At 46.1% G+C, this 27,272-nt stretch overlaps 1 pseudogene; it reads left to right on the top strand.

Annotated features, from left to right (window-relative positions):
• Positions 1 to 26,974, top strand: part of LOC139279627 (D(4) dopamine receptor-like) — a 52,046-nt pseudogene extending 25,072 nt beyond the window's left edge.
• Positions 26,975 to 27,272: the final 298 nt, after the last annotated feature.

The following is a 27,272-nucleotide window of genomic DNA, read 5'->3' as shown; positions in this document are numbered from 1 at the left end:
AAGAGAGTAGCGAAAGTAAACGTTGGTCCCTTAGAGGATGAGTCTGGGGGATTAATAATGGGAAACAGAGAAATGGCAGAGACTTTGAATAAATATTTTGTATCGGTCTTCACGGCAGAAGACACTAAAAGCATCCCAATAATTGATAATCAAGGGGCTATTGGAAGCAGGAAACTATAGACCAGTTAGCCTAACATCTGTCATTGGGAAAATGCTGCTTTCTGTCTGCCTCCTTTTGTAAATTGGGGCATTACATTTGCGGTTTTCCGGTCCGCTGGGACCTCTCCAGGATCCATGGAATTTCGGTAGATTACAACCAATGCATCCACTATCTCTGCAGCCACTTCTTTTAAGACCCTAGGATGCAGGCCATCAAGTCCAGGGGACTTGTCCAGCTTTAGTCCCATCAGTTTGCCTAGTACTTTTTCTCTAGTGAAACTGATGATTTTAAATTCCTCCCTCCCATTAAGGAAGCAGTAGCGGGACATTTAGAAAATCATAATTCAATCAAGCAGAGTCAGCATGGTTTTATGAAAGGGAAATCATGTTTGACAAATTTGCTCAAGTTCTTTGAAGATGTAACGAGCAGGATGGATAAGGGGGAACCAGTAGATGTAGTGTATTTGGATTTCCAGAAGGCATTCGATAAGATGCACATAAAAGGTTACTGCACAATATAAGAGCTCACGGGATTGGAGGTAATATATTAGCATGGATAGAGGATTGGCCAACTAACAGAAAACAGAGTCAGGATGAATGGGTAAGTTTCAGGAAGGCAAACTGTAACTAATGGAATGCCACAGGAATCAGTGCTGGGGCCTCAACTATTTACAATATATATTAATGACTAGGATGGAGGGACTGAGTGCAATGTAGTCAAATTTGCTGATGATACAAAGATAAGTAAGAAAGCAAGTTGTGATGAGAACACAAAGAATCTGCAAAGGGATATAGATAGGCTAAGTGAGGTGGCAATAATTTGGCAGGTGGAATGTAATGTGGGAAAATGTGAGGTTATCCACTTTGATAGAAAAATAAATAAAACAAATTATTATATAATGGGGAGAAATTCCAAAATGCTGTGGTACAGAGGGACCTGGGGATTCTTGCACATAAAACACAAAAAGTTAGCATGCAGGTACAGCAAACAATTAGGAAGGCAAATGGAATGTTGACCTTTAATGCAAGAGTGATATAGTATAAAAGCAGAAAAGTCCTGCTACAACTGTACAGGATATTGGTAAGGCCATACATGGAATACTGCGTACAGTTTTGGTCTCCGTATTTAAGAAAGGATATACTTGCATTGGAGACCGTTCAGAGAAGGTTCACTAGGTTGATCCCGGAGATGAGGAGGTTGACTTATGAAGATAGGTTGGGTCTATACTCATTGGGGTTCAGAAGAATGAGAGGTGATCTTATTGAAACGTATAAGATTCTGAAAGGGATCGACAAGGTAGATGCAGAGAGGATGTTTCCCCTCATGGGGAATCTAGAACTAGGGGACATCATTTCAGAATAAGGGGTCGCCCATTTAAAACGGAAATGAGGAATTTCTTCTCTCAGAGGGTCGTGAATCTTTGGAATTCTCTGCCCCAGAGAGCTGTGGAGGCTGGGTCATTGAATATATTTAAGGTGGAGATAGACAGATTTTTGAATGATAAGTGAGTCAAGGGTATGGGAAGTGGGCAGGGAAGTGGAGTCATGGACTCAGCTCTACTTCCTCGCCCGCTCTCCATAATCTCTTATCCCCTTATCATTCAAGAAACTATTTCTGTCATAAATTTATTCAATATGCCAGCTTCCACAGCTCTCTGAGGCAACAAATTCCACAGATTTACAACCCTCTGAGAGAAGACATTCCTCCTCATCTCTGTTTTAAATGGGCAACCCCTTATTCTAAGATCATGCCCTCTAATTCTAGTCTCCCCCATCAGTGGAAACATCCTCACTGCATCCACCTTGTCAAGCCCCTTCATAATCTTATACATTTCTATAAGATCGCCTCTCATTCATCTGAATTCCAATCAGTAGAGGCTCAACCTACTCAACCTTTCCTCATAAGTCAAACCCCTCATCTCCGGAATCAACCTCGTGCACCTTCTCTGAACTGCCTCCAAAGCAAGTATATCCTTTCTTAAATATGGAAATCAAAACTGCACGCAGTATTCCAGGTGTGGCCTCACCAATACCTTATATAACTGTAGCAAGACTTCCCTGCTTTTATACTCCATCCCCTTTGCAATAAAGGCCAAGATACCATTCGCCTTCCTGATCACTTGTTTACCCTGCATACTATCCTTTTGTGTTTTGTTCACAAGTACCCCCAGGTCCCGCTGTACTGCAGCACTTTGCAATCTTTCTCCATTTAAATAATAACTTGTTCTTTGATTTTTTTCTGCCAAAGTACATGACCTCACACTTTCCAACATTATACTCCATCTGCCAAATTTTTACCCACTCACTTAGCCTGTCTATGTACTTTTGCAGATTTTTTGTGTCCTCCTCACACATTGCTTTTTCTCCCATCTTTGTATCAGCAAACTTGGCTACGTTACACTCGGTCCCTTCTTCCAAGTCATTAATATAGATTGTAAATAGTTGGGGTCCCAGCACTGATCCCTAGGGCACCCCACCAGTTACTGATTGCCAAACCGAGAATGAACCATTTATCCCGACTCTCTGTTCTCTGTTAGTAAGCCAATCCTCTATCCATGCTAATATATTAGCCCCAACCCTGCGAACTTTTATCTTGTGTGGTAACCTTTTATGTGGCACCTTGTCAAATGACTTCTGGAAGTCCAAATACACCACATCCACTGGTTCCCCTTTATCCACCTGTTCATTACATCCTCAAAGAACTCCAGCAAATTTGTCAAACATGACTTCCCCTTCATAAATCCATGCTGACTCTGGCTGACCGAATTTTGCTTATCCAAATGTCCTGCTATTGCTTCTTCAATAATAGACTCCAACATTTTCCCAACCACAGATGTTAGGCTAACTAGTCTATAGTTTCCTGCTTTTTGTCTGCCTCCTTTTTTAAATAGAGGCGTTACATTTTCAGTTTTCCAATCTGCTGGGGCCTCCCTAGAATCCAGGGAATTTTGGTAAATTACAACCAATGCATCCACAATCCCTCCTGCTACTTCTCTTAAGACCCTAGGATGCAAGTCATCAGGTCCAGGGGATTTATCTGCCTTTGGTCCCATTATCCTCCTTAGTGATAGTGATTGTGTTGAGTTCCACCCCCCCCCCACCCCCCCCTATAGCCCCTTGACTATCACTGTTGGAATTTTGTATCGTAAAAGACTGATACAAAATATTTGTTCAGAGTTCCTGCCATCTCCATGTTCCCCATTACTAGTTCCTCGGTCTCGTCCTCTAAGGGACCACCATTTACTTTAGCCACAATTTTCCTTTTTATATACATATAGAAACTCTTGATATCTGTTTTTATATTTTGTGCTAGTTTACTTTCATAGTCTATCTTCCCTTTCTTAATCATTTTTTTAGTCGTTCTTTGCTCGCTTTTAAAAGCTTCCCAGTCTTCTGTCCTCCAACTAGTTTTGGCCACTTTGTATGCCCATGTTTTTCATTGGATACCGTCCTTTATTTCTTTAGTTATCCATGGATGGCTATCTTTTCTCTTACACCCTATCTTCCTCACTGGAATATATTTTCCTTGAGAGTTGTGAAATATCTCCTTAAATGTATACCACTGTTCATCAACCGTCCAATACTTCAATCTATTTTGCCAGTCCACTTTACCCAACTCTGCCCTTATACCTTCATAGTCTCCTTCATCTGAATTTGAAATTAAATCATGCTATAATCATTCATTCCGAGGGGATCCTTTACTAGGAGATTGTTTATTAATCCTGTCTCATTACACAGGACCAGATCTGCTCAAGGAACCAGTCCCTTATGCACTCTATGAACTCCTCCTCAAGGCTACCCTGACTGATTTGATTTGTCCAATCAATATGGAGGTTAAGATCACCCATGATTATTGCTGTTCCCTTTTTTCAAGCCCCCACTATTTCCTGGTTTATGCACCGACCAACAGAGTTGCTACTGTTAGGGGGCCTATAGACTACGCCCACCAATGACTTTTTCCCCTTGTTTCTTATCTCCACCCAAACTGTTTCAACACCCTTATCATTGGAGCCAATATCGTTTCTTACTGTTGCTGGACTCGTTGCCATAGTGAGTGGTTGGGGCGAATGATATTGATGCATTTAAGGGGAGGATAGACAAGTATATGAGGGTGAAGGAAATCGAGGGTTATGTTGATAGATTTAGATGAAGAAAGATGGGAGGCTCGAGTGGAGCATAAACTCCGGCATGGACTGGTTGGGCTAAATTGCCTATTTCTGTGCCGTATATCCTAAGTAAACCTATGTAATCCTGAAAGGTCTGGCTCTAATTTTTAGACGATGTCCCCTAGTTCAAGAATCCCCAACCAGCAGAAATAGTTTCTCTCTATTCTATCAGTTCCGCTAAATATCTTGAAAAATCCAATCAAATCATCCTTTATCCTTCATAAATTCCAGGGAATACAACCCTAGTTTGTGCAATCTCTCTTCATAATTTAACTATTGGAATCCAGGTGTCATTCGGGTAAACCTACACTGCACTCCCTCCAATATCCTCCCTAAGGTGTGGTGTCCAGAATTGCTCACAGTGCTCCAGGTGTGGTCTAACCAGGGTTTGTACAGCTGCAGCATAAGTTCTACCCCCTTGTATTCGAGTCCTCACGATATAAAGACCAGCATTCCATTGGCCTGTGATATTTTCTGTACCTGACCGTGACATTTTAACCATCTATCTACGTGGACTCCTAAGTCTCTTTGGACCTCTCTGTTTCAAGCCTTTATTACAAATGCTTGGAGTATGAGTAAAGACGTCTTACTGCAATTATATAGGGTCTGGGTGAGGCCACACCTGGAGTATTGTGTACAGTTTTGGTCTCCTTACCTAAGGAAGGATATACTTGCCATAGAGGGAGTGCAAGATTCACCAGACTCATTCCTGGGATGGGGAGATTGTCCTATGAGGAGAGATTGAGTAGACTAGGCCTATATTCTCTAGAGTTTCGAAGAATAAGAGGTGATCTCACTGAAAAGTACAAAATTATTAGAAAGCGATACAGGGTAGATGCAAGGAGGATGTTTCCCCTGGCTGGGCTGGGAAGTCTCGAACTAGGGGTCACAGTCTCAGAATAAGAGGCCGGCCATATAGGACTGTGATGAGAAACATCTTAACTCAGAGGGTGGTGAATCTTTGGAATCTCTGCTCCGGAGGGCTGTGGAGGCTCAGGCGTTGGGTATATTCAAGGTAGAGATCGATAGATTTTGGATATTAAGGGAATCAAGGGAATATGAGGATAATGCAGGAAGGTGGAGTTGAGATTGAAGATCAGCCGTGATCTTATTGAATGGTGGAGCAGGCTAGAGGGGCCAAATGGCCCACTCTTGATTCTAATTCTTATCTTATGTTCTAGCTTTTCAACGTTTGGAAAGTATCCTGTTCTACCCTTTTCATGTCCAAAGTGGATGACCCCACACTTGCTTATATTGAAATCCATTTGACAGAGTTTGTCCATTCACTTAGTCTATTAATATCTCTTTGTAATCTTATACTTTCATCTATATTGCTTACAATGCCGCCTAACTTTGTGTCAATGGCAAAGGAGGATATGTGGATTTCTATCCCGTCATCTAAGTCGTTAAAAAATACTGTGAATAGTTGAGGCCCCAACACAGATCCCTGCAGGACACGACTAGTCACATCCTGCCAATTAGTGTCACTGCTCATTATCCTTCATCTGGGGCCGAAATTACCTCGTTGTGCCCCTCCCATTAGCACTTCCAGAGCGCGTCGACGGGGCGCGAAGTGTTTTGGCCGGGGGGGCTACCGGCTACCGCAGAATTGCGCGGGAGTTAGCGGAGGCATTCATCCATTAGCACTGCCCTGCTGGTAGTGCCCCGGGCCGCTATGCCAGCGATGATGATGTCATCGGCATGCGAAGCGACCCCTATTCATCCCACGGCAGAAATTTCACAGCGCCCCGGGAGGCCTCGCGGGTGATTCCCGTGCCAGCCTCGCCGGTCGTGAACCGCGCTATGCACCCATCACGGGCCGGACTCACCGGTCGGGCCGCTGAGCAAACTCTGTTTCGGTGCCAGGCTGCGGCCCTGGGGGCCCGGTGGAGGGGTGGGGCGTTGGGGAGGCCGGGTAGCGCCCCCGATCCTGCCCCGAGGGGAAGTGGAGCCCGTGATGTTTAGCTCCACTTCCTGTGAGGGGCAGTGACCCCAATTCCGCTTCTGGGGTGGGACTTCCGCGCTGGGCGCCGAATGTCCGTCCCCGGAGAGGTTACCTCCCCCGACCGAGGCGATGGGGAATTTCAGCCCCTCAGTCTCCTGCTACTCAGACGATCTCCGAACTAGGTCAATAATTTGCCTTCAATTCCACGGTCTTCTGCCTTAGATAACAGTCTATGTGGAACTTTATCAATGCCTTTTGGAAGTCCCTATGAATAACATCCACAGGCATTCCCCTGTCCACGACTTTAGCCACCTCTTCAAAAAATGCAATCAAATTGGTCAGATATGAGCAGCCTTTCACAAGCCCAAACTGAGCAGCTGGAGCCAGAGACCCAGCAATGACTCCACTTGAGACTGGGATCCCAGAGCCGGCAACGTCAGATCTGGAAACTCAGCCCACACTCTGTGATATCTTGATTAGTTAACATTGTCTGGCAAACGGGACTTTTAACTTGATAATAAGACACCACAGTAACTTAATGCCTCTTACATTACATTAGACTTTTCTACTTGTAAAATTTATTTTATAAATGTCATTTAAAAAGCTCTCATGTCATATTATTTGTTCACTAATCCCTACAGTTTTGTGTCAATCCCTGCTCATACCCTGTTAAAGCTTCCAATTTACCAGCAGCACACTCCACATCAATCACTTTATTAATATTGCTTTTAAAAAATGCAGTGACATTTCGCAGAATGCCGACCTTTGCCAGGCTGAAGAACATTAATTCTCTGCAGCAAACTTTATTTTCGTCACATCTCCAACATTCGATAAACATAGAAACATAGAAAATAGGTGCAAGAGTAGACCATTCGGCCCATCGAGCCTGCACCACCATTCAATATGATCATGGTTGATCATGCAATTTCAGTACCCCATTCCTGCTTTCTTTCCATGCCCCTTGATCCCTTTAGCTGTAAGGGCCACATCTAATTTCCTTTTGAATATATCTAACAAACTGGCCTCAACAACTTTCTGTGGTCGAGAATTCCACAAGTTCACAATTCTCTGAGTGAAGAAGTTTCTCCTCATCTCGGTCCTAAATGACTTACCCCTTATCCTTAGACTGTGACCCCTGGTTCTGGACTTTCCCAACATCGGGAACATCCTCCCTGCATCTAACCTGTCCAATCCCGTCAGAATTTTATATGTTTCTATGTGATCCCCTCTCATTCTTCTAAATTCCAGTGAATATAAGCCTAGTCGATCCAGTCTTTCTTCATATGTCAGTCCTGCCATCCAAGGAATCAGTCTGGTGAACCTTCGTTGCACTCCCTCAATAGCAAGAATGTCCTTCCTCAGATTAGGAGACCAAAACTCCACACAATTTTCAAGATGTGGTGTCACCAAGGCCCTGTACAACTGCAGTAAGACCTCCCTGCTCCTATACTCAAATCCTCTCACCATGAAGGCCAACATGCCATTTGCCTTCTTCACTGCCTGCTGTACCTGCATGCCAACTTTCAATGACTGATGTACCATGACATCCAGGTCTCGCTGCATCTTCCCTTTTCCTAATCTGTCACCATCCAGATAATATTCTGCCTTCCTGTTTTTGCCACCAAAGTGGATAACCTCACATTTATCTACATTATACTGCATCTGCCACGCATTTGTCCACTCACCTAACAAGTCACCCTGCAGCCTCTTAGCATCCTCCTCACAGCTCACACTGCCACCCAGCTTAGTGTCATCTGAAAACTCTCAGCAATGGCTTGGTCCTACATCCCCTGGCCACATTTAAAATAAGAACATAAGAATTCGGGAGCAGGAGTCGGCCATTCGCCCCTCGAGCCTGCTCCGCCATTCAATAAGTTCATGGCTGATCTTCAACCTCAACTCCACTTTCCCGCCCGATCCCCACATGAGTTAAACAAGCGCTCCGTGCTCATGGACACTAAAGTTCGGAGAGCAAGGATTTGTTTTATTCGTTCCTGGGATGTGGGCGTTGCTGTCGTTATTGCCCGTCCCTAATTGCCCCTTGAGAAGATGGTGGTAAGCTGCCTTCTTGAACCGCTGCAGTCCCGTGGGTGAAGGTGCTCCCATAGTGCTGTTAGGGAGGGAGTTCCAGGATTTTGACCCAGCGACAATGAAGGAACGGCGATATATTTCCAAGTCAGGATGGTGTGTGACTTGGAGGGGAACATGGAGGTGATGATGTTCCCATGCACCTGCTGCCCTTGTCCTTCTCGATGGTAGAGGTCGCGGGTTTGGGAGGTGCTGCCGAAGAAGCCTTGGCGAGTTGCTGCAGTGCATCTTGTAGATGGTGCACACTGCAGCCACGGTGCGCCGGTGTTGGAGGGAGTGAAGGTTTAAGGTGATGGAGGGAGTGGATATCGAGGCGAGGGACACAGGCACTGATCAAGTGAGCCGCTCTTTGTTAAGCCTACATTTTTATGAGCTGCATTCAAAATGTTGGGTTTTTCTTGATCCTGAATTTGGGTCTGAAGAAATCAACTGAAATCAAAAGGAGTCTAAAATAAAATAAAACAAAACTTCCTGAAGTTTCTGGAGAATAGGACCGGAGGGATTCTCCACCACTGGCAAAATCTGACAGAAGTTGAAATGGTAAGAAGGACTTATATTTCTATACCACCGGCCGACCCAAAGGGCTTTACAGCCAATAAAGTAAGTTTTGGAGTGTAGTCACTGTTGTAATTTAGGAAACGCGACAGCCAATTTGCGCAAAGCAAGCTCCCACAAACAGCAATGTGATAATGACCAGATAATCTGTTTTAGTAACGTTGGTTGAGGGATAAATATTGGCCAGGACATCAGGGGGTGGGGGGAACTCCTCCCTCCACCGCTCCATTCCCCCCCTTCCGCCCCCCCCCCACCTTTTATGTCCACGTGAGAGGGCAGATGGGGCCTCGGTTTATTGTCTCATCCGAAAAACAACAACTCCAACAGTGCAGTGCTCCCTCAGTACTGCCCCTCCGCCAGTGCAGCGCTCCCTCAGTACTAACCCTCCGACAGTGCAGTGCTTCCTCAGTACTGCCCCTCCGATAGTGTGGCACTCCTTCAGCACTGCCCCTCCGACAGTGCAGTGCTCCCTCAGCACTGCCCCTCCGACAGTGCAGCGCTCCCTCAGTACTGCCCCTCCGACAGTGCAGCGCTCCCTCAGTACTGCCCCTCCAACAGTGCAGCACTCCCTCAGTATAAAGAAAGATTTGATAAAATGGAGTTTTCTCTCTTTGGAACAGTGAATATTGAGGGCAATCGATATGGTTTACTGAATTGTGAAGTGTTTGAGAGAGTAAGCAACGAGAGACTGCTCCCACTGACTGGTGAACGGTTATCGAGGGGCACTGAATTTTGAAGTGTTTGAGACTGATCGAAGGGATGGGTTTTAAGGAGCGACTCAAAGAAAGAGATGGAGGCGGAGATGTTTAGGGAGGGAATTCCAGAGCATGTGGCTTAGGCACAAATGTTGGGGCAAAGGGAGCGAGGTAATGCAACAGAGCCAGAGTCATAGGAACAGAGAGTAATGTGCGGGGGAGGTTGTGGGGCTGGAGGAGCTTACATAAATAGGAAGGGGGCTAGGCCATGGAGGGGTTTATTTGAAATTATTCATTTGTCGGATGTGGGCGTCGCTGGCAAGGCCGGCATTTACTGCCCAACCCTAATTGCCCTTTGAGAAGGTGGTGGTGAGCCGCCATTTCAGAGGGAAGTTAAGAATCAACAACTTTGCTGTGGGTCTGGTCATAAGAAAGAGGAGCAGGAGTCGGCCATTTGGCCCCTCAAGTCTGCTTCGCCATTTAATAAGATCATGGCTGATCTGATCCTGGCCTCAGCTCCACTTCCCTGCCCGCTCCCCATAACCCTCGACTCCATTATCATTCAAAAATCTGTCGATCTCCACTTTAAATATATTCAATGACCCAGCCTCCACAGCTCCCTGGGGCAGAGAATTCCACAGATTCGCAACCCTCTGAAATTCCTCCTCATTTCCATTTTTAATGCGCGTCCCCTTATTCTGAAACTATGCCCCCTAGTTCTAGATTCCTCCACGAGGGGATACATCCTCTCTGCATCTACCTTGTCAGAGGAACATAACATAGAAATAAGAGCAGGAGTAGGCCATTTGGCCCCTCGAGCCTGTTCCGCCATTTAATAAGATTATGGCTGATCTGATCATGGACTCAGCTCCACTTAGAAACATAGAAAATAGGTGCAGGAGTAGGCCATTCGGACCTTCTAGCCTGCACCGCCATTCAATGAGTTCATGGCTGAACATGCAACTTCAGTACCCCATTCCTGCTTTCTCACCATACCCCTTGATTCCCCTAGTAGTAAGGACTTCATCTAACTCCTTTTTGAATATATTTAGTGAATTGGCCTCAACAACTTTCTGTGGTAGAGAATTCCACAGGTTCACTACTCTCTGGGTGAAGAAATTCCTCCTCATCTTGGTCCTAAATGGCTTCCCCCTTATCCTTAGACTGTGTCCCCTGGTTCTGGACTTCCCCAACATTGGGAACATTCTTCCTGCATCTAACCTGTCTAACCCCGTCAGAATTTTAAACGTTTCTATGAGGTCCCCTCTCATTCTTCTGAACTCCAGTGAATACAAGCCCAGTTGATCCAGTCTTTCTTGATAGGTCAGTCCCGCCATCCCGGGAATCAGTCTGGTGAACCTTCGCTGCACTCCCTCAATAGCAAGAATGTCCTTCCTCAGGTTAGGAGACCAAAACTGTACACAATACTCCAGGTGTGGCCTCACCAAGGCCCTGTACAATTGTAGCAACACCTCCCTGCCCTTGTACTCAAATCCCCTCGCTATGAAGGCCAACATGCCATTTGCTTTCTTAACCGCCTGCTGTACCTGCATGCCAACCTTCAATGACTGATGTACCATGACACCCAGGTCTCGTTGCACCTCCCCTTTTCCTAATCTGTCACCATTCAGATAATAGTCTGTCTCTCTGTTTTTACCACCAAAGTGGATAACCTCACATTTATCCACATTATACTTCATCTGCCATGCATTTGCCCACTCACCTAACCTATCCAAGTCGCTCTGCAGCCTCATAGAATCCTCCTTGCAGCTCACACTGCCACCCAACTTAGTGTCATCCGCAAATTTGGAGATACTATATTTAATCCCCTCGTCTAAATCATTAATGTACAGTGTAAACAGCTGGGGCCCCAGCACAGAACCTTGCGGTACCCCACTAGTCACTGCCTGCCATTCTGAAAAGTCCCCATTTACTCCTACTCTCTGCCCACTTCTCTGCCCACTGCCCATAATCTTTTATTCCGTTATCGCTCAAAAATCTGTCCATCTCCGCCTTAAATATATTCAATGACCCAGCCTTCATAACTCTCTGGGGCAGGGAATTTCACAGATTTACAACCCTCTGACAGAAGAAATTCCTCATCTCAGTTTTAAATGGGCGGCCCCTTATTCTGAGACTATGCCCCCTAGTTTTAGTTTCCTCTGTGAGTGGAAATATCCTCTCTGCATCCAACTTGTCGAGCCCCCTCATTATCTTATATGTTTTGATATGATCACCTCTCATTCTTCTCAACTCCAATGAATATAGGCCCAACCAACCTTCATAAGTCAACCTCCTCATCTTCGGAAGTAACCTAGTGAACTTTCTCTGAACAGCCTCCAATGCAAGTATATCCTTACTAAATACAGAGACCAAAACTGTACGCAGTACTCTAGATATGGATTCACCAATACCAGGAAGAGGACATTCAGCCCCTCGAGCCTGTTACACAGGAACAGGAGGAGGCCATTCAGCCCCTCGAGCCTGTTACATAGGAACATCAAGAGGCCATTCAGCCCCTCGAGCCTGTTCGCCATTCAATGAGATCATGGCTGATCTGCAACCTAACTCCATATACCCGCCTTTGGTCCTTATCCCTTAATGCCATGGTTAACAAAATCTATCAATGTCAGATTTAAAATTAACTATTGAGCCAGCATCAATTGCTGTTTGGGGAAGAGAGTTCCAAACTTCTACCACCCTTTGTGTGTAGAAATGTTTCCTAATTCCACTCCCCTAGGTCTGGCTCTAATTTTTAGACTCTGCCCCCTAGCCCTAGACTCCCCAACCAGCGGGAATAGTTTCTCTCAATCTACCCTATCTGTTCTCGTTTGGTTCTTTTGGCAATTACCTTCAATCTGCGTCCTCTGGTTACTGACCTCCCCCCAGCCACTGGAAACAGTTTCTCCTTATTTACTCGATCAAACCTCCTCATAATCTTGTCCACCTCCTTCAAATCTCCCGTTAAGCTTCTCTGCTTTAATTGCTGTGAGACTCGCCACATCAAGGAATAAAGACATGTGTTCTCTTTGACACCTAACTGTGTGAGGGGCAGGAGGCCAAAAGCAGGCTAGACATCCCCCGAAACCTGGTGCTTGCTCAGTTCACTCCGTGTGAACCCAATCTCATTCTGATGCTGCAGACAACAATAAGGTGATGAACTTAGCACCAGGAAACTGGACTTGGTGATCGGAGATGACAGATGGATAGTACTGAGCAGACATGTGCTCGCAATTGCTCTGAAATTGAGAGGGTAGGAATGAGCGAGTGTCACAGTTTGATCATGAATCATACATTCTCCAAATGTTAGTGACCAATGCCTTGCCAGCGATACCCGTGAATGGATAAAAACAAATAATTACCTTTTGAAAGTTGGCATTGAGGAAGCACAAGAGACTAGGATTGGAGAGCGCAGAGATCTCGGGGGATTGTGGGGCTGAAGGAGATTACAGAGACAGGGAAGGGCGAGACCATGGAGGGGTTTGAAAATGAGAATGAGAATTTAAGAATGTTTGCTGCAGAGGAGGAGGGTTATTGAATATAGTTAAGGCGGAGATAGACAGATTTTTGAGCTATAAGGGAATAAGGGGTTATGGGGAGCGGGCAGGGAAGTGGAGCTGAGTCCATGATCAGATCAACCATGACCTTATTGATTGGCGGAGCAGGCTCAAGGTGCCAAATGGCCGACTCCTGCTCCTATTTCTTATCTTCTTATGTTGTTATGTTAGGGAGGGATTTCCAGAGCGTTGGGTGGAGGAAATTAACTGCTCCACCATAATGGTGGGGTGAGAGTGGGGGGTGGGCAAGAGTGGGGGTGGGGCGAGGGCAGGGGGTGGGGCGAGGGTAGGGGGGTGGGGCGAGAGTGGGGGGTGGGGCGAGAGTGGGGTGGGGCAGGGGGTGGGGCGAGGGCAGGGGTGGGGCGAGAGCGGAGGGTTGGGCGAGAGTGGGGGTGGGGCGAGGGCAGGAGGTGGGGTGAGGGCAGGGAGTGGGACAAGGGCAGGGAGTGAGGTGAGGGCAGGGATGGAGCGGGGCTAGGGTGGGCCGAGAGTGGGGGTGGGGCGGGGCAAGGCGAGGGTGGGGTGAGAGTGGAGCGAGGGTGAGCAGAATAGACAAGATGGGAAGTGTGTGGGATGGGGCCACAAAGCTAACGTTGGTGTGAGGTTGAGGTGGAATGAGGCAGTGGAGACCTGAGTCAGGAGGAGGAATTTAAATTTCATGCATTGGGTGAAAGGGAGCCAGTGTAAGTCGGCGAGGACAGGGGACAGGCAGATGAGTTGATGGTGGGAGGAGACTGGGAACGAGATATCAGGTGTAACGGTAAACAGGTGTTCATGAGGCAGGAGGGTAAGGTAAGGGCGGAGGCTGGAGGTGTTGGAGAGATGGGAGCTAGCAACCTTGGAATGGATAGGATGTGGGGTTTGAAACACAACGCAGAGTGGAACCCAGATTCGACGGCGTGTGTCGGTCTGAGTGTGTGGCCAGGGAGGAGGACGGAGGTAATAGAGAAGTAGCAAAGTCCATGGCATGATGTCTGCAGTCTCCCCGGTGTTGAGCAGGAGGGTATTTAGTTGCATTCCTGATGTGATGTCGGACAGGACAGGTTGCAGGGGAATGCTGGAGAGGGAGAAACGTGTGTCATCAGGTGACGCCGTGTAAACCAGGAAGGAACGAGAGCCAAGGATTGAGCTTTGGGGGACTCCAGAGGTAATTGTGCAGGGCAGGAAGAGAAGCCATTGCTGGAGACTCTCTCCAGCTGTGTTTGAATCAGTGGGAATAGCACCATGGAGGGGAAGAGGTGATGGAGAAGGAAGATGATGTAGACCATGTGAAGTACTGAGATGGAGGAGGACAAGGAAGGGAAGGGGGGAGGAATCTGTAACCTTGCCAACACTGGCCCAGATCAGAGCATCATTGGACCAATATACACTGAGAATCGCAGCCTGAGATTTGCTATGTGGGAACGATCCAGCTCTCATTCCCAGCTGCAGCAGTTGCTGAAAGGTGTTGGTGTGTCAGTGGGAAGAAGATTGGTTTATAAGAGCATATTTGGAGCAGGAATAGGCCTTACGGCCCTTCGAGCCTGCTCCACCATTCAATGAAATCATGGCTGATTATCAACCTCAACTCCATCTTCCCACCCGATCTCCAGATCTCTTGATTCCCCTAGAATCCAAACATCTAGCGATCTCAACCTTGAATATATGCAATGATTGAGCATCCACAGTCCTCTGGGGCAGAGAATTCCAAAGATTCACAACCCTCTGTCGAAATCTCGACCTCAGAAAAGAATGACTCCGACACTTACAGCTCCGATGGAAGTTTCCCTTTTAATTTACTTGCTCGCAAGGGGTAGGTTTCACTCAGTCAAGGGCAAAATGAAACCTCCGCAATGGTACAGCTTCACAAGATATTTATACAGTAAAACCCAAGTTCTGGCCTCTCCCTGTGTATTGCTCTGTCTCACAGTCAGTGAATACAGATAAAGAGTTAATTACTATATCCTGGTACTGAAATGGTGTCAAGATATTTCCTTTTGTCAGGGTTATCAGAAAGCCAAACGGCCATTACTCCATGAGTCATAGGTAATGGGCTATCACCTGTCTTGTATTGTATCAGGATTATCCAATTTCCTGGTCAGTTTACCTGTTTGCTTCAAATGGATGAGGTAAAGGAAAGAGATAATGGCTAGAAGATAAGGGTGGGGTGACATGGAACTCCTGTAGTGTAGACAATAGGAGAGCACCATGGGGGTTACTTGTCTCAGCATGACTTGTCTCCTAGCTGTCTGATGGCCATCAGTCATCTAACAGCAGGTTTAGCTGTTTAAAATAAGCTGGCTGCTAAAATGCAGAAAGTTCTGGAAGGGCCAGGACTCCATTTTAATCAAAAGGCACACAAATACCGTTTGGTATCAGCTTAGATAAAAATACATTTCCACATTCCCCCATTTTGTCCTTCACAAGGACAACTCAATCCATTCTGATCTTGTACAGTCTCTCCATTTCCATTTCTACACAAGAGCCTTCAGCAGTTGTTGCGACCATAACTCTAGCCGTGGTCTCGGTAGGTAACATAGTTTCTCCAACCCTGGCACAGCAACACTTAATGACGACAAATAATAGATACAGGGCGAAGACTATCAGCAGGAATATGATCAAACCCTGTACCACAGATTTCCCCAGGGCTCCCAACCATCCTGATGTTTTCAGCTAGACTGCCGATATCTTCTGATTTATCTGGGATATATGTACAGCATTCTTCACCTATTAATGCGCATGTCCCTCCCTCCTTGGCTAGGAGATAATCTAAGGCCATACGATTTTGGAGAGCCACTGTTCGAATAGCTACCATTTCGTCATTTATCCCTTCAAAGGCTTGGGAAGTTGCGTTGGCTACTGATTCTACTAAGTTAGCCAGTTCCCGTAACTGCCATTCGGTCGATGCTATTCCATAGGGTGGCACCATTACCTTGAATATTCCGTTTAGCCACGTTAAATCCCGTTTAAATCTGTGGCTTCCATAGGCCTCCCTTAGAGTCCTTACTGATCTGATAAGGGGTACCACATATCCTAAGTAACAGGACCCTGTCCAGTTGGCTGGTAACCATGGGTAGGCTTTATGGCCACAAATAAAGTAGGTGCAATTATAGGACGTCAGCTCCTGGTCCTTTCGCACTGTCCCTACTCGAGTGGTCTCACCTTCCCACCCTTCACCTGGGGCTTTGTTATGGACCGTTGTCCAGCCAACGGTTGCTATCTTTCTCTCAGTGGGATTAGTTGTGGCTTGCCATTTAATCATTTGGGAACACTTGCTGCGTCCCATTTCTGGTCCTTTTGTCTCATTACTCACTCGGCATATTATACCCTCAGGATTTCTTATTCTGGGAGTAATGCTTAGGAAGGGAGGCTGATGGTTATTATCATAATTGGGCTGGTACCATCCCTGGAAGGCTGTAAGTTTATACCCTGCCGACCTCCATTCTGTTTGCTCCTTTGTTTCTGACCCCTTAGTTAGTTTTGTCCTGTTTTGCACTGTCAACCATTCTACCATTTCTGATTCGTTAAAGGGGACAGATCTCAGGGGAATACCCTCACTGGAGTGGACAGGTACATGGGAACATATCCAGCAACTCGACAAGTTTCTTTCTTGAGCATACCTATGACTCAGTGCCATAAATACGTTTACGTGCAATTCCCTTCGGTGGTGGGTCTGTACCCCTGGTGTAATCAATAATGCGAAGTAAAACCCTGTCAAGCCCAGCACCATCAGTCCCCATAGTCCATACAGTTCCTTATTCAGTCTTCCTTTTTCTGTTCCTCTGATTCCTTCGTCCCTTCCTCCTGGTCGGGTGCCCGTTTGCAATGGGATGCGTGGATCCATGTTGGTCTTTCCTTTACCTTGATTGCAGTATTGGTCGCCAGCAGGACCTGGTATGGTCCTTCGAATCTTGGCTGTAGACTGCTTTTCCTTTTAAAAATCTTGATGTAAACGAATTCCCCTGGCTCCAGGTTATGACACTTCCCTTCCGCTGGCTTGACTTGGGCTTCCTTTACCTGTGAATGAAAGCTGGAAATACATTTGGTTAGTGCAATACAATAATTCAACATATTTTCCTCCATTTTGTGGATGTCCATCTGTTTTGCAGTAAATGGTGCTGTAAAAGGTAGTCGTTGGGGACGTCCCATAACTATCTCATGTGGTGACAGGCCTGTTGTTCTGTTGGTTGCAGATCGCATTACCATCAAAGCTAAGGGCAGCAGTTCTGTCCATTTCAGTCCAGTGTCATTGCATAGTTTTGCCAGCTTATTTTTAAGCATTCCATTATATCTTTCAACAAGTCCAGCTGATTGTGGATGATAACTGCAATGAAAACGTTGATTAATCTGTAAAGCTTTACACATTTCTCTTATGACAGTTCCCGTGAAATGTGACCCGTTATCACTGGAAAGCTTAGCAGGGATTCCGAAGCGCGGTACAATTTCTTTTAACAAACATTTAGCAACAGTAGTGGCATCGGCCTTTTTACATGGAAAGGCTTCAATCCATCTAGAGAACACATCTACAATAACTAATAACATACTTGAATCCCATACACATAGGTAATTCAATAAAATCCATTTGTAAATGTACAAAAGGCCCGACTGGATTTGGGTGGGAGGCAGATTCTACTTTTTCCGTCTTACCCGGATTCATTGTCTGACAGGTAACACAATTTTCACAGATTTGTTTTGCAATTGCCGAAATACCTGGTGCATACCAAGTTGCCAAAATATAATCTGCCAATCCCCCTTTGCCTGCATGTGTGAATGTATGAACACATCGGGCAATCCATGGAAGTAAGGATCTAGGGGCCACCACGCGGCCGTCATGGTGAACCCATATTCCCTCTGGATTTTTATAACATTGATCCTTCGTCCAGGTCACCACCTCCTCCGTACTGGCCTGTGTCTGAAAGGCCAGCACGTCATTAATAGTGGGTGGCGGGTCTGAGCAATTATTTTTCCTTAGTGGGAACAATGACACCTGCATCCCCCCTTTCGACAGAGCTGCTGACTTAGCTGCATTATCAGCTCTGGCATTCCCAAGTGCCACCTCATTCGACTGGCCTGTATGTGCTTGGCATTTGATAATGGCAAGTTTTAAGGGGCATTGAATGGCTCGCAGGAGATTTTCCACTTGTTCTGCATTTTTGATAGGGGTTCCTGAAGAAGTCAGGTACCCGCGAATCTTCCAAATTTGTCCATAGTCATGTGATACCCCAAAAGCATACCTGGAGTCAGTGTAGATATTAACTGTGTGTCCTTCAGCCAGAATACAGGCTCGAGTTAACGCAAACAATTCGGCTTGTTGGGCTGAAAAGGAGTCTGGAAGAGAGGCTGTTTCGACAACATTAAACTGAGTTACAATTGCATAAGCCGCTCTAGGTTGGCCCCTATCATTTCGTAAGGCTGATCCGTCAACATAGTACACTAGATCAGGGTTACACATTGGTACATCTGTTAGATTGATACGTGGTTTAGTCACTAATTCGGTTACCATTTCACATGAATGGGGTTCACCGTCGTCTTCCGTGGGGAGTAGAGTGGCTGGATTTAAGGTAGTGCATCTTTTGATGACAAGGTTCGGATTTGATAACAGTTCGACCTCGTATTTGGTGGTTCTTGCGGAGGTTAGGTGTTGGGTGGCACATTTAGTAAGTAAAATCTCGACAGAGTGTGGGATATATAAAATGGTCTGATGATTTAGAGTTATTGTCTGAGCCTGTTGCATAGCATAATAAGCTGCTGCCAATGAAGGAAGACATCCTGGTAGTCCGGTGCCACTGGGTCTAGTTGGGTACTGAAATACACTACCGGTCGCTGCCTGTCCCCATGTAACTGAGTCAAAACAGATTGTGCAAAACCCGACTTGTGATGCACAAATAAGTTGAATAGCTTAGTGTAATCTGATAATCCCAAGGCTGGTGCTGAAGTGAGGGACTGCTTAAGGTTCTGGAAAGCATTCCGGGATACTTCATTCCACATCCTTTAAGCATTGTGAGAATATAGTAGATTCATTCACAGCTCGTAGGTCATGGACAAACCTCCATTTATGTGGGCTTCTGAACTGGACAAATCTGTGTGTTACACGGACTTCTCATTTATGCTTATAGTGATTCACAGATCACAGAATGTAAAGTACTTGTTTTCTAATCTTATTAAAAGGCCTCCAAACCCAAGATTTTTCCAATACACTCAAAATGTTGATCAAGGAGATCACCTGAAATATCTCAAAATCCCAATTCAATTATTGTACTGCCACTCTTTATCCAAAAAAATTTCCCCCTACTGAGTTAGAAGCTTTTGTACCAAGATTTTACACCAAGGACAATGAGAGTGTACTCCCCCAGCCTGCACCTCGAGAGACCCACAAAGGCTTTTTAAAAAAAAAGCATTACAACTTTTAACCACCGGGACCATGTCTCAACAAACCTATCCTTTGTGCATTTCCTAGCTCCGTAACCTCTCATCCGAATAAATCCACACCTGCGCTTCTAACTTAAAATGTCTTAAACTTCCCACATACAGGACAACACTATGAAGGGTTAAAAAACTTCACTTTGTTTGAAAAAGTGGGTGGAGCTAAAACAAACAGGCAGCTCCACAACTTTTCCAAACAGGTTTCCAGACACAAGGAAAAAAGACAGAAGCACTCTCATTCAAAGACAAGACATTCACGCACTCTCATTCAAAGACAAGACATTCACAAGTCTCTCTCCATTCAATAAAGCTTTTTCTTTTACTAGCTTCATTTTTTTTTTCATAAGTCACTATCAGGTTCTCTTTTTTTTTCATTTGATTTACTTCCTCTGTTAATTTTACATGGGCTTGAAGAATCGGAACCCAGGACTTTTCTATTACTTTCCTTTTTTTTTTTACCTGGATCTCTGTTTATAAGACACTCCTGGAGACAAGTTGTTCTCTCTAAATTAAATGACCCATCGGGTGGAAATGGCCTGTTTTCACCCTTAGTCCACTTTACCGTTTTTGTTTCTTTGGTCAATTGAAGACTGACCACAATTCTGGAGCATGACATAGGCTGGTGTGCCTTTTGTGGTGTTTTAACTTGCTCCGGCACCCATTCTGGATGATTAAGATTTTCCCACAGTTTCTGATCTCACAATCCTTTCGGCCAACCGAGTTCTCTACGCCCACTTCTCCTGGCCGTTACGTGGCCTGAAAAGGCTCTTAATTCGGGCTCAGTCTGGGTGTGTGAGATATGTTGGCACGAACCAACCGTAGTTGATCAATCAGTTACTGTTTCTTTTCTTAATCAATCCTTGTGGTTTTTTTTTTTCCGAATCACAATTTTCCCTAGTGACTCTTCCCGTTTCTCTAATGGCAATGACTCACAAAGGTATTGCAACCAACAGTAATACAAGGACAACAAACAATATTCCCGTGAGTACACAAATCATAACCTCTAAACAAATTCTCAGTCTGCGTTGTACGCCACTACAGACCGAGTCCTTAACTTATCCTAATTACAGCTGATAAAACTTAAGGTTCCGTACCCAAACTCTTTGATCGATTGCGCTCTTTTTTTTTTAATAGTCTTATCACATAAGAACCCCTTCCGAATTAAAAACAATAAAAATCTTATCACATAAGAACCTTCGATCGATTATTAGCGCTTTCTTTTTTCTTTTCTTTTAATAGTCTTATCACATAAGAACCCCTTCCGAATTAAAAACAATAAAAATCTTATCATATAAGAACCTGGAACCCTTTTCGATCGACTAGCGCTTTCTTTTACCTACTGAAACCTTCCCCGGGCTGTCTCGAGATTTTTTCCAGAACCTGTTCTCTTCTGCTGGCGAGCTGAGAAAGAAATGGTTATAAAAAAAATACCTTTAACTTTTAAATGCCGAGTCTTGTAGATGCAGTACCTCAGCTGTGGACAACAGATTACATCTGCGATTCAACAGTGAAGAAACCTCTTGTGAGCAAAGGCTCACCTTGTTTGGCCACCGAAGCCTTTCACTGGAGAGGCACTATGCCTGTATCCGTTTTACTCACAGAACAGAGAGTATGCATCTCGGTGGAACCTCCAATAACTGTCGAAATCTCGACCTCAGAAAAGAATGACTCCGACACTTACAGCTCCGATGGAAGTTTCCCTTTTAATTTACTTGCTCGCAAGGGGTAGGTTTCACTCAGTCAAGGGCAAAATGAAACCTCCGCAATGGTACAGCTTCACAAGATATTTATACAGTAAAACCCAAGTTCTGGCCTCTCCCTGTGTATTGCTCTGTCTCACAGTCAGTGAATACAGATAAAGAGTTAATTACTATATCCTGGTACTGAAATGGTGTCAAGATATTTCCTTTTGTCAGGGTTATCAGAAAGCCAAACGGCCATTACTCCATGAGTCATAGGTAATGGGCTATCACCTGTCTTGTATTGTATCAGGATTATCCAATTTCCTGGTCAGTTTACCTGTTTGCTTCAAATGGATGAGGTAAAGGAAAGAGATAATGGCTAGAAGATAAGGGTGGGGTGACATGGAACTCCTGTAGTGTAGACAATAGGAGAGCACCATGGGGGTTACTTGTCTCAGCATGACTTGTCTCCTAGCTGTCTGATGGCCATCAGTCATCTAACAGCAGGTTTAGCTGTTTAAAATAAGCTGGCTGCTAAAATGCAGAAAGTTCTGGAAGGGCCAGGACTCCATTTTAATCAAAAGGCACACAAATACCGTTTGGTATCAGCTTAGATAAAAATACATTTCCACACCTCTGAGTGAAGAAATTTCTCATCTCAGTCTTAAATGGCCGACCCCTTATCCTGACACTCCAGCCAGGGTGGTAACAGCCTCTCAGCATCTACCCAATCAATCCCCGCTGAATTTTATGTTTCAATGGTGAAATGGGAGGGAGTTCCGCAAATCCTAGCAGTGTCCACTGCTTACATTTCATTAGATGGTGCTTATCTGCAGCCTCTTTATGAACCCACACAGCAAATATTCAACAGTTAGGCTTGGAATATGTATTGGGGCACATGGTTACTCTGTACAGCCACCAGGGATCCCATAATCGCTTGGGAGCACAGGTATTTAAGGAGGCCTCACGGGTTGAAGAGGCACTCTGGAGATCAGCAATAAGAGACTAAGATCACACTTTACTTTCAGCTCACAGTGTTCAGTCTGACTCTTTCTTCATACATAACAACTGGCGACGAGATACAGATAGCGAACCCAAAGATGCAGAGAACAGTGGGCATCCTGGAGAAATTCTCGGAGGGAGATGATTGGGAAATTTTTGTGGAGCGACTCAACCAATACATCGTGGCCAACGAGCTGGATGGAGAAGAGAACACTGCCAAACAAAGGGCGATTCTCCTCACCGTCTGTGGGGCACCAACGTATGGCCTCATGAAAAATCTGCTTACTCTAGCGAAACGCACGGAGAAATCATACGATGATTTGTGCACAGTGGTCCGGGAGCATTTGAACCCGAAGGAAAGCATTCTGATGGCGAAGTACCGGTTCAACACCTACAAAAGGTCATAAGGCCAGGAAGTGGCGAGTTATGTCGCCGAGCTAAGATGCCTTGCAGGACATTGCGAATTTGAAGGACATTTGGAACACATGCTCAGAGACTTTTTCGTATTTGGCCTTGGCCACGAAACCATACTTCACAAATTTTTGACTGTAGAGACCCCAACTTTGAGTAAGGCCATAGCGATAGCCCAGGCGTTCATTGCAACCAGTGACAATACAAAGCAAATCTCTCAGCACACGATTGCTGCTACAAGTACTGTGAACAAGGTGATGTTGTTTTCAAATCGCAACGTACAGGGCAGGTCACACAGCTGCACGTCCGCAGATGTCTCAGAGTCCTCCATCAAGGGTGATGAATGCAGGGCCATTAACACCTTGTTGGCGTTGCGGGGGTTATCATCGTTTCCATTCATGCTGCTTCAAAGGGTACGTTTGCAAGGGCTGTGGAACAATGGGACACCTCCAAGATATGTGCAGGCTAGCTGCAAACCACGATGTTGCAGAGGAGGACAGATCCATGGCAGATCACGATGAACCAGAGCCTCAGGCCAAGGAGGCAGAGGTACATGGGGTGCACACATTTACCACAAAGTGTCCCCCGATAATGCTGAATGTTGAACTAAATGGACTCCCGGTGTCAATGGAGCTGGACACGGGCGCAAGCCAGTCCATCATGAGCAAAAAGACTTTCAAGAAATTGAGGTGCAGCAAGGCCTCAAGGCCAGTCTTAACTCCAATTCACATGAAACTAAGAACTTACACAAAGGAACTGATTCCCGTAATCGGCAGTGCTACCATAAAGGTTTCCTATGATGGAGCAGTGCACAAGCGACCACTCTGGCTGGTACCGGGCGATGGTCCCACGCTGTTCAGCAGGAACTGGCTGGGAAAGATACACTGGAACTGGGACGACGTCTAAGCGCTATCATCCGCTGACGACACTTCGTGTGTCCAGGTCTTAAACAGGCATCGGGAAATTCCAAGGAGCAAAAGTGCAGATCCACCTAATTCCGGGGGCATGACCCATTCATCACAAGGCAAGAGCAGTACCATACATGATGAGAGAAAGGGTAGAGATCGAACTAGACCAGCTGCAAAGAGAGGGCATCATTTCACCGATCGAATTCAACAAGTGGGCCAGTCTGATTGGCGCAGTCCTCAAAGGAGACGGCACCGTCAGAATCTGTGGCGATTACAAAGTAACTATCAATCATTTCTCCCTTCAGGACCAATACCCACGACCAAAGGCCGACTACCTCTTTGCAGCGCCGACGGGAGGAAAGACATTCACATAGCTGGATTTGACTTCAGCCTACATGACGCAGGAACTGGAGGAATCATCGAAGGGCCTCACCTGCATCAACACACACAAAGGTCTTTTCATTTATGACAGATGCCAATTTGGAATTCGATCAGCGGCAGCTATATTCCAGAGGAACATAGAAAGCTTGCTGAAGTCGGTCCCGCACACCGTGGTCTTCCAGGACGACATTTTGGTTACAGGTTGGGACACAGTCGAGCATCTGCAGAACCTGGAGGAGGTTCTTAGTCGACTCATGGGGGTCAGGTTAAAATGCTTGAAGTGCGTTTCCCTGGCGCCTGAAGTGGAGTTCCTGGGGAGGAGGATCACGGCGGACGGCATCAGACCCACTGATTCGATGACGGAGGCAATCGAGAACGCACCAAGGTGACAGAACGTGCGGAGCTGCGGTCGTTTCTAGGACTTCTGAACTACTTTGGTAACTTCTTACTGGGTCTCAGCACACTATTAGAACCACTGCACATCTTACTGCGTAAAGGGGACGAATGGGCATGGGGTAAAAGCCAAGAAAATGCCTTTGTAAAAGCTAGAAAATTGTTATGCTCAAACAAATTTCTTGTGTTGTACGATCCATGTAAGCGTCTGGTACTAGCATGTGATGCATCGTCATATGGCGTCGGGTGTGTATTTCAACAAGCTAATGATTTTAGGAAATTGCAACTGGTTGCTTATGCATCCAGGTGTCTGTCTCAGGCTGAGAGCGCCTACAGCATGATTGAAAAAGAAGCGTTAGCGTGTGTCTATGGGGTAAAGAAAATGCATCAATATCTGTTTGGGCTAAAATTCCATTGGAAGCTGACCATAAGCCACTTGTATCCCTGTTTTCCGAGAGTAAGAGGATAAATACTAATGCATCGGCCCGCATCTAGAGATGGGCGCTCACCTTGTCCGCATACAACTACGCCGTCCGCCACAGAAAACTGCGCCAATGCTCTCAGTAGGCTGCCATTGCCCACCACGGGGGTGAAAATGGCGCAGCCCGCAGATTTAGTCACGGATATGGAAGCATTTGAGAGTGAGCAATCACCCGTCATAGCCCGGCAGATTAAAACCTGGACGAGCCAGGACCTTTTATTGTCCCTAGTCAGAAACTGTGTGCTTCACGGGAGCTGGTCCAGTGTCCCAGTAGAAATGCAGGAAGAGATAAAGCCGTTCCAGCGGCGCAAAGATGCAATGTCTATACAGGCAGACTGCCTTCTGTGGGGCAATCGAGTAGTGGTTCCCAAGAAGGGCAGAGACACCTTCATCAGTGACCACCACAGTACCCACCCAGGCATCGTAATGATGAAAGCGATAGCCAGATCCCACGTGTGGTGGCCCAGTATCGATGCGGACTTAGAGTCCTGCGTGCACAGATGTAATACATGCTCGCAGTTAAGCAATGCACCCAGGGAGGCGCCGCTAAGTTTATGGTCTTGGCCCTCCAGACCGTGGTCTAGGGTCCATGTCGACTATGCAGGCCCGTTCTTGGGTAAAATGTTTCTTGTGGTTGTAGATGCGTACTCCAAATGGATTGAATGTGATATAATGTCGGCTAGCAGGTGAAAGCCTGCGGGCCATGTTTGCCACGCACGGCCTGCCCAATGTCCTGGTGAGCGACAGCGGGTCATGTTTTACCAGTGCTGAGTTCAAAGAATTCATGACCCGTAATGGGATCAAACATGTTACACCTGCCCCGTTTAAACCAGCATCCAATGGTCAGGCAGAGAGAGCAGTGCAAACCATCAAGCAAGGCTTGAAGAGGGTAACAGAAGGCTCACTGCAGATTCGCCTATCCCGAGTCCTGCTTAGCTACCGCACAAGACCCCATTCGCTCACTGGGATCCAACCTGCTGAACTGCTCATGAAAAGAGCACTTAAGACAAGGCTCTCGTTAGTTCACCCTGATCTACATGAATAGGTAGAGGGCAGGCGGCTTCAGCAAAGTGCACACCATGATAGCGCAAATGTGTCACGCGAGATTGAAATCAATGAACCTGTATTTGTATTGAATTATGGACAAGGTCACAAGTGGCTTCTCGGCACTGTCGTGGCCAAAGAGGGGAGCAGGGTGTTTTGGGTCAAACTTTCAAATGGACTCATTCACCGGAAACACTTGGACCAAATCAAACTCAGTTTCACGGACTATCCTGAGCAACCCACTTTGGACCCTACCTTCTTTGACCCCCAAACTACACACCAATGGCAACTGGCACCACGGTTGGCCGCAAAGCAGAACCCATCATCCACAGCAGCCCAGCTGGACTCACCACACCAGGTAGCCCAGCAAGGCCAGTTGCATAGCTGCCCACCGAGTGCCCAACAGATAAGACACCAATACCAGCATTCACACCGAGACAATCAACCAGGGCCCCAGATTGACTCAGCTTGTAAATAGTTACACTGTTGACTTTGCGGGGGAGTGTTGTCATATATGTAAACTTGTATTTGCTCAGTACAGCCATCAGAGGGCTCATCCCCTGGAGTCCCAAGGGATTCCATAATCCCTTGGGAGCACAGGTATTTAAAAGGCCTCACACGATGGAGAGGCACTCAGGAGACCTGCAATAAAAGACTGCGGTCACACTTTACTTTGAGCTCACAGTGTTCAGTCTGACTCTTGCTTCAGACATAACAGTTAGTCTTTAGCAGCAAATCCTCCATTGGTCAATCCCTGGTCTGGTCTTCCTGTCCACAATGTACCGTCAGCAATGCCACAGGTGGTTTGCCAGTGCTCCAAGCAAACAATGGCAATGAGAATGTTCCGGAATTCCTTCAGCAATTCTCCTCCTTTTTATTTCAGGTGCTTTTCTCGTTTGCTGGACTCCGTTTTAACGAGAGTAACCCGTGAGTCGTGCAAAATCTCTCCTCACCTCATCAGCATCGTGACGTGGCTGAGATATGAGAACAGTCCGTCAACTCCATCATCTACACCATCTTCAACATGGAATTCAGGAACTTCTTCCGCAAGGTCCTGCACCCCTGTTGCTGGCGGCCACCTCCATATTACTGGAACGATACATAGTATTGTGTTCCTAACACAGATGAGGCTGCACACAGGGAGGTTAAAGTAACAGTGACCTCAGTCTTTAATAAGACACTCCAGAGTGAGGAACAGGCCTTTGGGGCCAGCTTATATACAGTGCTCCCAAGGGATGCTGGGATCCCTTGGGACTTCAGGGGATAAGCTCCCTGGTGGAGGAACATGGGAGTGCATGCTTTACAGATACACAACATCACTCCCCCCCGCAAAGTCAAAGTGAAAACTATTTACAAGGTGAGGCGGTTGGGAGCCTTTCTTTCCCTGGTGGACCGCCTCGGTA

The sequence above is a fragment of the Pristiophorus japonicus genome, chromosome 14 (genome assembly GCF_044704955.1).
Source record: "Pristiophorus japonicus isolate sPriJap1 chromosome 14, sPriJap1.hap1, whole genome shotgun sequence".
Classification (NCBI taxonomy): Eukaryota; Metazoa; Chordata; class Chondrichthyes; family Pristiophoridae; genus Pristiophorus; species Pristiophorus japonicus.
The sequence above is the reverse complement of the archived record's forward strand: the minus strand, read 5'-3'. Positions and strand labels throughout refer to the sequence as shown.